Consider the following 12,810-nt stretch of genomic DNA (forward strand, 5'->3'; position numbering starts at 1 on the left):
TGCATGCAGCGTCTTTCAACAACCTTGACATTTTTTTTACATGGCGCCCGTTATTGGGGACCTCTCACGCTCCCCTATATTATTTAAAGACAAGACAATTACAATTTTTAACGATTCTTTTTGACATTCTTCCTTTACTTCTTCTGTCTTCTTTCATTCTTCCTATGATTATTCATTACGTTTCCCAACATAATTCATACATTTTTTGTTCCTTCGTTTTCACCGCCTTCCACAGGTATCGGGTTTTTCTCAATTCTATTTGATACTTATACCATCTTTTTTTCTATATTTGTACATATTATCAAGTTTTTATATTCTTACATGTTATCACATTATTTTCTTTTTCTAATTTTCTTATTTTCTATTTAATGAACTTGACCTTAATTTTGCTTACTCGACCTAATATTATTGGTTTTAATGAATAATGAATTTAACTTAAGCATTATTTTATTTTTTTTAGTCATCAAATTAGTTTTCTTTTTTTTTCTCCATATTATTGTTTTGAAAATGAATGCCAAAAATTTTCCCTCTTCTTTTAAATCTTTTTGCAGATAAATATTATTTAATTATATCAAAATTATATTAATAAGTTCAACATAAAAAATTAAGGAATTCTAGTCATGTATTCATTTAGCGGAAGTAAATGTTAGCTCAATTTCGTCAATCACAATTCAAATCAAGACGTACCATTGTAATATACTTAGAAATAACGTAACATGACTTACCAAACAATGCCAAAGTCGATTCAGTGCCCATTTTAATTTGATCTACAGTTTTATTTCGGATAGCATGTTTTGCGTCTATTATTATAGGCAGTGCGATTTCCAAAGAAGTTCAAGTTGTACTGGCGGTAGAATCAGCGTCAATGTCACTTATGTGTTTAACCCGGCGAGTGGATGGAGGAAATGATAGATGGCGCAGCTAGCGGGCCGCGTTGCTGAAACACGAAATTTCTGTTTTCGTACTATAGAGCTGATATTACCCTTACCTTTTTTTGTATGAATATTCCATTCCTATTTCTTTTTAAAATTAGTGTAGTACTTTCAAAGAGATGTGCAGAAAAGTACTTCGCGTGCGTTTTTAACTTCTCAAAAAGCGTGATTCGTTGCTAAGATTAATTAAACTACTACTATTAATTAAAAACAGTACTTGAAATAATGTTAAAAAATAAGTATTGATGAAACGTGGTTGAGATATCGATCTTATAGCTGTGAGTCATATGTGCATCCGTAAGTCTATACTGATCTAAGAATATTGCAGTATCTTAGATCAGTTTAGACTTAATTAAAAAACGAATTTTGTAATGTAGTTTTGTCTATTTCGAGACGGACGATGGACTTTATTTATGGAAGTTTTTTACTCTCATTGTGGTAACTATCTAATGTTAAATGTAAAACGTCTCACTTAAGATTGTTTGAAGACGCTGGGTGCAGTCGCAGGGGGAGGCTTATATCCACCAATAGACGTAATAAGGCTGAAATGATCATAATGATAAGACTAAACACCCGAATTCAAAAAGGGGGTCAAATTTGTGAAATACTGAGAGTAACAGCTCTATGAATGTCCTGCCCTTCATACCGACCCTCAGCGCGAACAAAATTCCAAATTGTTTTTGACTGACAGCTAAATGTAAGTTAGCATTGTTTGAGCGACGCACCGCAGCCTCCGTGTGCCCGGCTCTTTCTATAATTATTTTCCTTTGAACGCGTGTACTTGTAATTCAGAATAACCCTTTCGCGAACTACGAAAATCTTTTGTAATATACAATACCATTTCATTATGCAACAGTTGTAGAAGCTTTCCATAAGTAAATTATACAGGGAGATTGATTACAGGTGTAAAACCTTTATAAGGATATATAGCTTATTTGGTATTAAATAATGCATTGTACATCCTTTCGTAAAATTAATGGTTTCAGAAATAATAAATAACATAATGGTAATATGGTAAGACAAAGTGTTTGACCAAAAATTTTCATTACTATATGTTAAAAATAATTATTGTTTACTGTCTAATCCTCCAGACACTTATAGCTTGAAGTTATTGGAATTTACCATACAAATAGAAATATATATATACAGGTTGATTAGAAGGTAAGTACGTTTAAAACTTTTTGCAAATAAATGAAGTACATTCACCCTTTCAAAACTTTTACACCTATAACCAATCACTCTGTATATTATCTAAAAATGCTTACTATCGATACGTTGAAGATACTCATAAACTTGTTAATAATTGTGTAAAAAATAATAATAAATTTTATACCGATAATTAAACAAGAATTTTATTTTTAAAATTAACATATCATTTTTAAAGAAATATTCAAGTTTTCATTGTTTAAGAAAGAATAAGGTGCGGCCAATATGGAAAAAGATATATCAAATCTCTATTACAATCACACATTCAATGATCATAACTTTTATCATATTGTATCTTTATTAGCATGGCTCCTCAAAAAATAATCTTCTGGTATAAAAACTTATTTTCAGAGTGGCCATGTGACGGCTGTATTTTTATTGCGTAAAATTGATCGCTTAATTTGGTTTGCAATAAATTTATCGATTTAGCGATTATGTGTCATGTGGCACTTTCGTAATCGAACCACCTGTCTGTGATATACAGGCTGATTGGATAGAAGTAAAAAAACTGTACAGGGATGAATGTGTAGGACATTTGCCGTCAATTCATGTATCGTATACCTTGTTAGGTAATCTATGGTTTCAGAAATAATAAATAACGTAATGTTATCTAATATAACAAGAAAATTGGGATTACATTTTAAACCAAATACGTTTTACTGCAGAATTTGTACTGCCAGAAGTTTTTGGCCTCTCGCGTGTCAATAGAAAAAATAAATATTTTAGAGTGATAACTTTATACGTAGTGAATGGAAATGGTTGTAACAGCATTAACGCTTTTTGCTGGCAAGCTATACATGCATCCCTTTAAATCTTTTACACCTATAACCAATCATCCTGTATAATACAGAGATTTTCAACAACATTTAAAAATATTTATAATATATATATTAAGTAATTTATAACATTCTTATTTACGATGGTGAAAGACATATTTACTAAGGATGACTTAAACTTAGTTAGCGTTTATTATGTTTTTGAGATTGTTTTAAAGGTAATTTAATATTATAATTCATAGTCTCTTTAAATGTAATTAATTAAAATTATAATGCAGTTATTATTTTTGTTCCAGGTGGTGTTTGGTTTGAGCGGTGATTTGACATTGAAAAATATATTCAAAAAGCTGATTACATTTTCTCACTTAAAACAGGATCCTGTAAAGTGTGGTGCTAAGGGGTCGAGATTAGTCTCGTAAAATTTTTTGTCTATACTTTCGTTATATTTTGTCAAGCTTTGAGATTTTGGAGATCGATCACTGTTAATTGATATAAATCTACGCTGTACTAAGCCGTACCTCTACGAACTTGTATGTGGTATTATCAATCAAGTAGCAAGTATTATAATTGCAGTTTTAAAAAATTCGACCAGAAATTTAACCAAGACCATCCGAAGTATTGTTTGCCAACATCCTGCATCTTAGGACAATGCTAAAATACACCTTATCACTATTTCATGCACATACCTCGTCAAAAAGGCATCAATTTAGTGACAAACTTTTTAACAAAATAAAGAAACCGTTTGACATACAACGCCGAGATTTAAATTGCGACTTAAATGCCCACGAATATAGAACTGGATTTAGCTAGATTGGTAAGAAATTACTCGGTTCATACGTAACAGTCTTTGCATGGTGATTTTAATGTTTTTATTTATACCTACAGAAGTATTTTTATGCAATGTGTATTGATATTTAATAATAACTCTTAATATTTACTGAATTAGTCAATCTTTTCTGTTAAATTTTATTAAAAAATTATGTCAAATTTCCTTACTGAATAAATCGCAAAATTTTTGTATGAATATTTCTATAAATAGGAAAAAAATACTAGGCGATTAAAGTAATTTGTCTATGGGTGCGTGACGTTTAATACGAAAAAGTGATTAAAGATGTAAATAATATTTCATTTATTGTAATGTATTAGTGTATTTCATAAGTTTTTATTCGCCTATCGTAAGTTTCTTTTTTATATTTTATTTAATTTAACTTGTACTCACCGTGTGGAATTTAGCTGCTACTTTACAAAGGAAAATTTTAATGCAGTATGCACTAAAGTATTTCGGGATATTTATTGAAAAACAGACACTCTGTTTAGGTTATGCTTATTTTAACAAATAAAATAAATGTTAACATTATTAAATACATTATTTTGAAAGTACTTTTTGTAGTTTTATTTGATCAAATTCACATTCATTAGCATTTTATCTACAAAATCTTTTTAACCTAAATCAAACGAATACACTAGTATATACTAAAAGAAGAGAGAATATAATAGTACTTATTCATTTTATGTTGAAGTTGTTGCTGTTAGCTCGAGAGTTTTTACAGCTTCATTGGAGTTGAGTTCACGAAGCGGAAGGGTCCGTGAACATATAAACGAATATAGTGATGGTAAGAGGTATCCACTATTCAAGATTTTGAAATCCAAAATCCAGCGCAGCAAGACATTGGTTGAAATATATAATAAATGTATTAAGCTCCATAATTATGCACGATGCCTTTCAAACTAAAATATGATATTTTTTTTAAATAGTTGACTGTGTACCGGTTTTTTGCGATAACATTGAATAGACAATAGCTGTACATGTAAATAAGATTAAAGACTATAATATTATAAAATTATATACTCAAATAAAACGAAGGAAATAAATTGGTAAGTAATAATTCGAAAATAAGTACGTAAAACGCCATGATACAATAAATTCAGCTTTTAATATTTATAATAACGTTTTTATAAATGTTAAATCGACCACTTTACCTATGTATTTTATTACATTTAGAATAAAGAGATGTTTTAAATAAATGGATAATAATTATTTCACAAGTGTTAAATACAAAAAGTGAATAAAGTTTTAATGAAATATTTAATTTATTGTTTAAACAACAAACAACATCACATGCCATGAGAGAGGTACAAGTGTTTAACGGAGTTAGTCGATAGTCGAAAGTCGAAACGGCGACTTCACAGCGTTTGACAAGGGACGACAGATTGACTAATCGAGTTCTGCCTTGCTCCACGGCCCTGGCCGAATAGTGACGTAAGTATTAAGAATAGTTAATAAAATTAACAAAGTTTCAATACTATTGTGTACTTAACAAAATTTTCCACATAAAAGACAAACAATACTCTTATTTCGTATAATATTATCAACGTGGATTGATATCAATATATTATTGTTAAGTAGTAACAATCAGGCCATATAGTCCGCAGAACAGATGATTTCTAGGGCTCGAAGGTGGAGTGTAGAACACAGACCGGCAAGCGCAACGTTGGTCGTTCAATCACAAGGTGAACACGCCGTTTTTAAGATCATCTTTAAGACGCTGGATGCGAGGCGCTTCCAACCGGCCATATTGGATATCCACGAGAGAGTCTTTCAACAGTTCAGTGGACTGCTACGGCTGAAATTATAATAATTAAATTATATTAATGTATCACGATATATAAGATGCTCTTTCACATCCAATTAGTGTGTGAACTGGTACTATAATTCTAACCTTAACTAGATTGTACATGTTTTATTAAGCATTTTTATTCCATAATATGGTGATGTATCAAATATTAATAAATAGGGTATTGTTTTATAATAAATACTTGATTACAGGAGGTCTTAAAAGGAACATGGATATAGCGAAAACTATATTACAAGTTCATGGGTGGGATGAATGAATATTATCGTAATTTATCTACCTGACCGAATCAAGAATGAGGAGTTTAGTTGACCAATGAACGTAACCGTAATAGGCCAGAGATTGGCGATTTCTTATCATCCAATATCGCCCTGTGCCTAAAGATGAAAGTCCACGGTATTGATGACTCCAGGCATTCAAACACGGTCTCTTACTACGAGACTGTTCGGGTCAAAATCACAGTTGCACAAGGAGCCAACGACGGAACGCTTTGTTCGTGAAAGTAGCTGACATAGCCTAGCGAATGGTCAAGTTGAAGAAGCAGTAGGCGCTGAGGACCTCAAGGTTCTAGAGTAGTGACCACGAACCGTCGTGCGCGGTATAGGATGACACACGAGGTGGACAGATGACCTAGTAAAGATCCTTGTAAAACGCTTGATGCAAGCAGCTTCCTACTGGTTTTATTGAAAATCTATAGAGAAAGTCCAGTATTGAACATCCTATCGTTGAATTGATTATGGTGATGACAATGTGACTCCTGATCTTGAGATCTCTATTAAACAGGTCTCGATCTTCAAAAGGAACATACTTTATATAAATTATGCAACACCAAGCTTACAAAAATCCTAAGACGTTACCTGTCTTCCACCAAATGACAACGTGCCGGCGTCGTATATAAAAGGTATCCGCACTTTAAAAGCATTTATATACACCAGTAGTGCCTATGTTGCAAGATAACTTTAAATAGACTACGATAATATTAAACAAAAAGGAAAAATACAAGCTGTATGCTAAAATTCAAAAATACTAATAGTTTTGTTGCAAAATATTTATTAAATTACAGAAACTTAACTGTCTAACGCGTTTTAAAATATCGATAAATATTTTAAAAATTACGCCTCTTATTAAAAATATTAGATTTTATTAAGAGACGAAATTTTTATGTTTAGAAGTCAAAACTTTTTAACACGTTTTAAATACGAGAGAAGGATAACACAGTTTTTAGCGATATTAGCTAATAAATGGTTCAACGTGTTTTTTTTTTCAAATTAATGTGACATCTTATAAACTATCGTAAGAAGCAGTGGACAAAATGTTCTTCGGAGGTCTTTTCCATGGTGTTTTCGAACGTAACAACCACTTGTTCACCAAGAAAGATAAGCCACCAATTCCTCACCTGACATAGTTAAATGCGTGGCTGTTTGCGTAACTCGTAGCCACGATGACTGCTTCGTTGACCTGGTCGTCGAGCTTTGAGGCATACAAATTATGATATACCATTCTGGTGTTACAATTTTTTTGTTTTCTATAATAATAGGCAGTCCAAACAAAGAGCAAAGCGATCATCTATTCATCTACGCTTCTTCTTATCTTAATGTTGGACGTCAATTACTCTTTAGGAAACACGCACTGTCAGGACTGTCTATATCTTTCAGGTTCATAATAATAGATCTAAGTTTCGCCACACGATAAACTCGAGGTCGAGATAGAACTATAACGTGTCTTTGGTTTTGGTTATTTGGACGAAAACGCAATGAATATCGTAAAAAGTTATACAATAAAATTTTCTCGTGTTAGTCTCATGAGTTGAAAACGTAAGATTCAAATGGCCGTCAATTGGTTAAAATCATGTGTCAATGACAGAATGTTACAACGTACAAAAAGATTAGTTAAGAGTCTTATTTTCAAATTTGATTATTATTCTTGAAATATTATTTATAAACTAGCTAGTTCTGAAAACATTGTGGTACTAACGTAAATTCGCTTGGTCTACAAACACCTTTATTGCATGACTTACCTTGTTATTAATGACCAATCTTAATATAAAGCCAGAAATTAATAAAACTTACATGTAGTCAATAGACAATAACAAAATAAGTAGTACTGTAAGGTTGAATAAAAATCTTTGTCTATGTGTGAAAAAAAAATATGCTCTTCATTTAAGTGGCTCGAAGCGCCATCTATATGATTTTTGCATCCTGTTTCTAAAATATCGGCCTCTACATACACTTGATGACTACTTGCGTATCTCACTGTATTAAAACGATTTTGTATAATCTTTATTTTGTAATCAATTTTACATTAATTTTTATAAATTTTTCGGGTAATAAATCTTAAACAGATAATATAAATAAAAATCAAATTGACTTAGTCATATAAATCAACATTTTATCTTTTAACAGAAGAATGAAAAAGAATGCTTATTTCCCAATAACTCATTAATTGTCGGTGAATAGGACCTCCTTCGAAGTATTTGAAAAGCCATATAATAAATACATTTGATCATTAAATAAATAAATAGTATATTAAAATCTATCACCAACATTTAGTCTTAAATGGTAAACACGAAACAGCATTCATATTATACCTATAGTGAAAAATTCTCCTGAGGTTATCATATATTTATCTTTTGAATAAGTTATCAGTAAAGCCTTTATCGATCGTTAATTGAATATATTTATTGTTGTTGACGAAATAAATGACATGCTAATTGATAGCTTACATCGCAGTTTTGTAACTGAGCGATGTATAAGTAATGATCTTTTAGTTAAAATGTTACATTGCTTCCCAAAGCGTCACTAAATGAAACACGTGTGTACCAAAATATTCTATTCCTTAAATGTCCTGAGTATGGTCTACATTAATTTCCAATAGAACTGTTAGGTAGCGGCGTCTTTTGACGACTAATATTGGACTCGATTAGAAATTTAACCTTGGATTTATCTATTGTGTCAATATTGTAACGACTATAATAATAATAAGTCAACTAAAGTCTGTCGATTAAATCTATATCTGTTGTCAATAGATAAAATCATTAAAAACTATTTTACATACACTCGTAATTAACTAAACTTGAGCTTTCTTCAGTAATTAAAATAAAAAATTCACTCAAATTTTAGGCAAGTTAGGCAAGGAATGCTAAACTGACGTAACGTTAAGTGACATCTGCTGAATGGTTATATAAACTTCTTGCAGGAAAATTACAATAAATTTAACATAAATATTTTCTTTATACATTTTTATCTACTATTTCGATTCTAACATATTTTATATTGATAGACAGTCAACAAGCAGTATTATATGTATAAGCACATCATTAGAATTCGACGTTAATTAGATCTCAACAATGTATAGAGTTTGTCATTGGTTCTGTTTGTTTCATTTTTTCATTCATTCCACAGAGATGATATCTTAAAATAATATGATTTATTTCGTACATTTGTACTAAACAAAATAAACTGTCCACCGCCATACTACGCCATCCTTCATGAGTTATCATAAAACAATAATGTAGAAATAGATTAATTTTAAACGGTTTCCAAGATATTATTGGTTTAAATTTTAATCTAGAGTCAAACATTTGCCACATTTTTTTACCCATTCAAAGAAAACAAAACTTTTTTGATGTGCACACGTGTGATTATAAAATTATAGATAAAATTGTTTGTAATCTAGTTGGAAAAATTCTATACAGAAAATAAATTTCAATAAAATTTTACTTTTTAAAAATTATGTTTTAAACAAATTTTGCTAAACTCTTTTTTCATCAAAGTTTAGAACACAAGTTTAATCGAACCTGGAGTTCCCGAATAGCAGGTATAAATATGTAGTAGTTTTCAATTCCGGAACGCAAAACCCTTCCAATACAATTTTTCTAGTTAGAATTGCCGTATCTGCGTATCAGCCTTGGGTACATTTTATTACATCGAACATTATTAAACATACAAGAGAACAAAGTCAAAAAACAAAGAGATCACAAATTGTTACAACTACATTTTATTAACAGATAGTCGGTCTCTTTTGTAAGAAACTGCGTGGGTACCAATGGCATATTTATTTATCACACAGCGCAAACGTTAAGTATGACCAACTTATAAAATTAATAACATTGAGAATATTTTAGAAAAGTGAGCACCAATTTGGTGCTCTGGTAGATTTCCTTTTTTAAATTGACTGAAAATTCTTCGTGTAGCATTCTGACAAGCATATCACGATGTGCAAAGTTTACAATATTAAATCTGTTTTCTTAATACATATTGATAAATTAACACAAATGAATAGTAGTGCTAGCAAAGTTTAAGAAACAAAAATTAAAAAAAAATCCGAGTTTCATTTCCTACTTTACAGCAAAACAGACAGACAGCCAAGAAGCTTCATCAGCGGTACGCGAAGTTTATGAATTGAGAGACACCTTTAAATAGATTATGGGAATTTTGGTTACCTAAACTTTGAGCATGCATTTCATTAGTGGTCAAGATCGTGACGAACATTGGGAGAGGAATACGCCTTGCAAAGGATGTGTATCTGCTTAAAAGAAGAAGATGCTTTACGACAAAAGAAATGTTTAGCTTGAAACGGTTCATCCGGTCAGCAAATTACAAAAACAAAACCTATTTTCCATGATGAAGAAGATAAGTAAGATGGTAAATAAGATAAAGACTTACAGCACATTCACATTGAATGTACTCTAAGTAATGTACTGTAAAATAAACTATATGAATATATGAGGAGACGACGTTAAAAAAAAGTAAACAACACAAATTGAAATCTAAACATTATCATATTTATGAATTACGTATCCCAATTGGATCTTATTAGTTTTAGTTGCACTATATCTAACTTCTGTTTGTCGGATACTAGTTTTGATAACGGATTTTTCCATTTTAATGAGCCGAGGAATTTATTTTATTACTTTACGAGTACCTCCTACATCCCTCATACACCACTTATATCGACTACAATGACGTATTTCTCAATTACAGAAGCCTTTAACATACGAAGAGAAACAACGATCAAAAAGTCAAATTGGTTCATAATTGATTTAATTGTGGATTAGGTTAGTTTAAGTTATTGAAAAATTATATTATAAACTTGAACAATTTCAAAACTTTTCAGGTGTTTCGGTTAACTAGAAATTATTATCTAAAAGATCTATTTACGTAAAATTTAGTTAAATATTGTAGTTTTTTCAGCGGTAGGTTTATGTAAATAGTTATCAATATAAACAAATCAGAAAGAGCTTATTAAGATTTTTTACAAAAAATTGTTAATAAATCAAATTATATTTATTTTTTTATTATATAGTGTTAAAAATTATTTTAAGTAATAATGAAACTTGAGAATTAAATGCCATATTAATGTGTTAAGGATAGTCTAAAAGTGATTACAAAAATAAACCTGCGTAAGTTAGTAGTGGGTTCTTCCCAGATTAACATGCGTTTGGATACCTCTAAGTTTAAGTTCAAGTTAAAGGGTGCCTCGTAGAGAATTAAACCCCGTCTTGGTTTTATCGTATTGTTTTTTTTTTCTTATGGCTAACACGTTGTGTCTCCTTCCGATGCCATTAAATTGTATCGCTTTATTATACTTTGTTCTGAGTTATAGGATTAAAAATATATTGATAATATTAAATACCTTTTTTGTCATATGCTGATCACTGGCATTTAAATATTTACCGATTTCGATGAAGAAGAGACCTGAAACGGATAGCTAAGACCTTTTTATAGTGATTGGACTTGTGAACTCCGTGATGCTTCTTCATTGTTTATTTCACAGGATTTAGTAGGAGTCAAATTCAAGCAGTCTGAGAATTGAATACGTGGGCCTGGTAAGAATTATATATTTTAAAATTCTTCATAAGGCATTACATATAAAACAAATTATTTCCTATTTTGATTAAAACCATTTTGTTTCGATACAACATATTATGTTATAAAAGGAAACTTATTACCGATAAGATGATCAAAGGCTATCAAAAATCATAAAGGTTATGTAAATCTGTTTTTGGAACTACCTGGTTGGCAACAAACGTTATTTACATGTAAACAACAGACGACTCTATAAAAGGAAGTTTTTGTAGCGATGGAAAAATTTTAAATATTATTATTAACAATGTATTTTTATATTTAATTAATTATTTACAAAATTCAATCACGCAACCAAGTTTACGCAATTACATACGAATACGTGATTAAGAATATAAACGTTTATGAAAATAGGAAGAAGGCTTTAACAATCCGCAAAGTTTTCCACGGAAACAGAAAGTTTCCGGAATTACGTTCGCACCCCACTTGGCCGAGTTGTACGACCAATGGCGGTACGAAGCTCCACGCAGCTCGCCTCGCCCATCGCCACTGCAATACGCATGCTTATAATGCAGCCGAACGTACGTGTACAATCTATCTCCCTCACACTCATACCCCTCGGCCACGTGCGCGAAGGACGGAGAATACCCCTACATAGATAATATATGCAAATTTTTTTATTCAATTGCAAATTAAGTGGCGAATTATGTAATTATGTATTATTATGAGCCGCGATCATTGTGTCGGCTTGCATTGCTTCAATGTAAAACGTTGAAAGTAAAAAATAGGAACAGATTTCGCCGGAGGGTTTTCGTTTCTTTTTTAACTAAGCGAAAAAATATTACAATATCAAGTCATTATTTATAAAGTATGCAAAATTGTGCCCGAATATATATTAACAGCATTCACTTAACAATACTCAATGGAATGAATTTTAATTTTTTTTTTGAAATTTATTAATATTTTAAATAGGAGATTTGTATAATAATGTTACTAGTAATAGTTAAAAATAATATTTTTATTCTACAATAATCTTATTTTCTCATACATTCAATAGCTATAGAAATCATTGGTGAAAGCTAATTTTGCCAGAGATTATCTAGGTATATACCGCTAAACCTTTTTACACTTCTAAACAGTAATGCACTAATATTAGTCTGCTAATTTAAAGAGTGCTGCAGTTACAAATGAATTCTACTAGCAAGACGTAACATTTAACATAGTAGAATGCCAGTGACATATGTAAAACAATTTCATGTTTTAAAAATTCTATTTATCGTGTTACACTAGTAAGTTTCATTTTATAGCATATAATTTAATAAAATACTTGACATTTTAATATTCAATATTTAATAGTTTTAAATCAAACTAGTAATAAAAGAATTAATAAATATAACGTTTTATAAATTATATGGCGAAATTTACGATAAAGCAATCCTAAAGACTATAAAAATTTATT

The sequence above is a fragment of the Battus philenor genome, unplaced genomic scaffold (genome assembly GCF_028537555.1).
Source record: "Battus philenor isolate CCGP_79_NKW_IND1 unplaced genomic scaffold, ilBatPhil1.0.hap1 SCAF_10, whole genome shotgun sequence".
NCBI classification, from domain to species: domain Eukaryota; kingdom Metazoa; phylum Arthropoda; class Insecta; order Lepidoptera; family Papilionidae; genus Battus; species Battus philenor.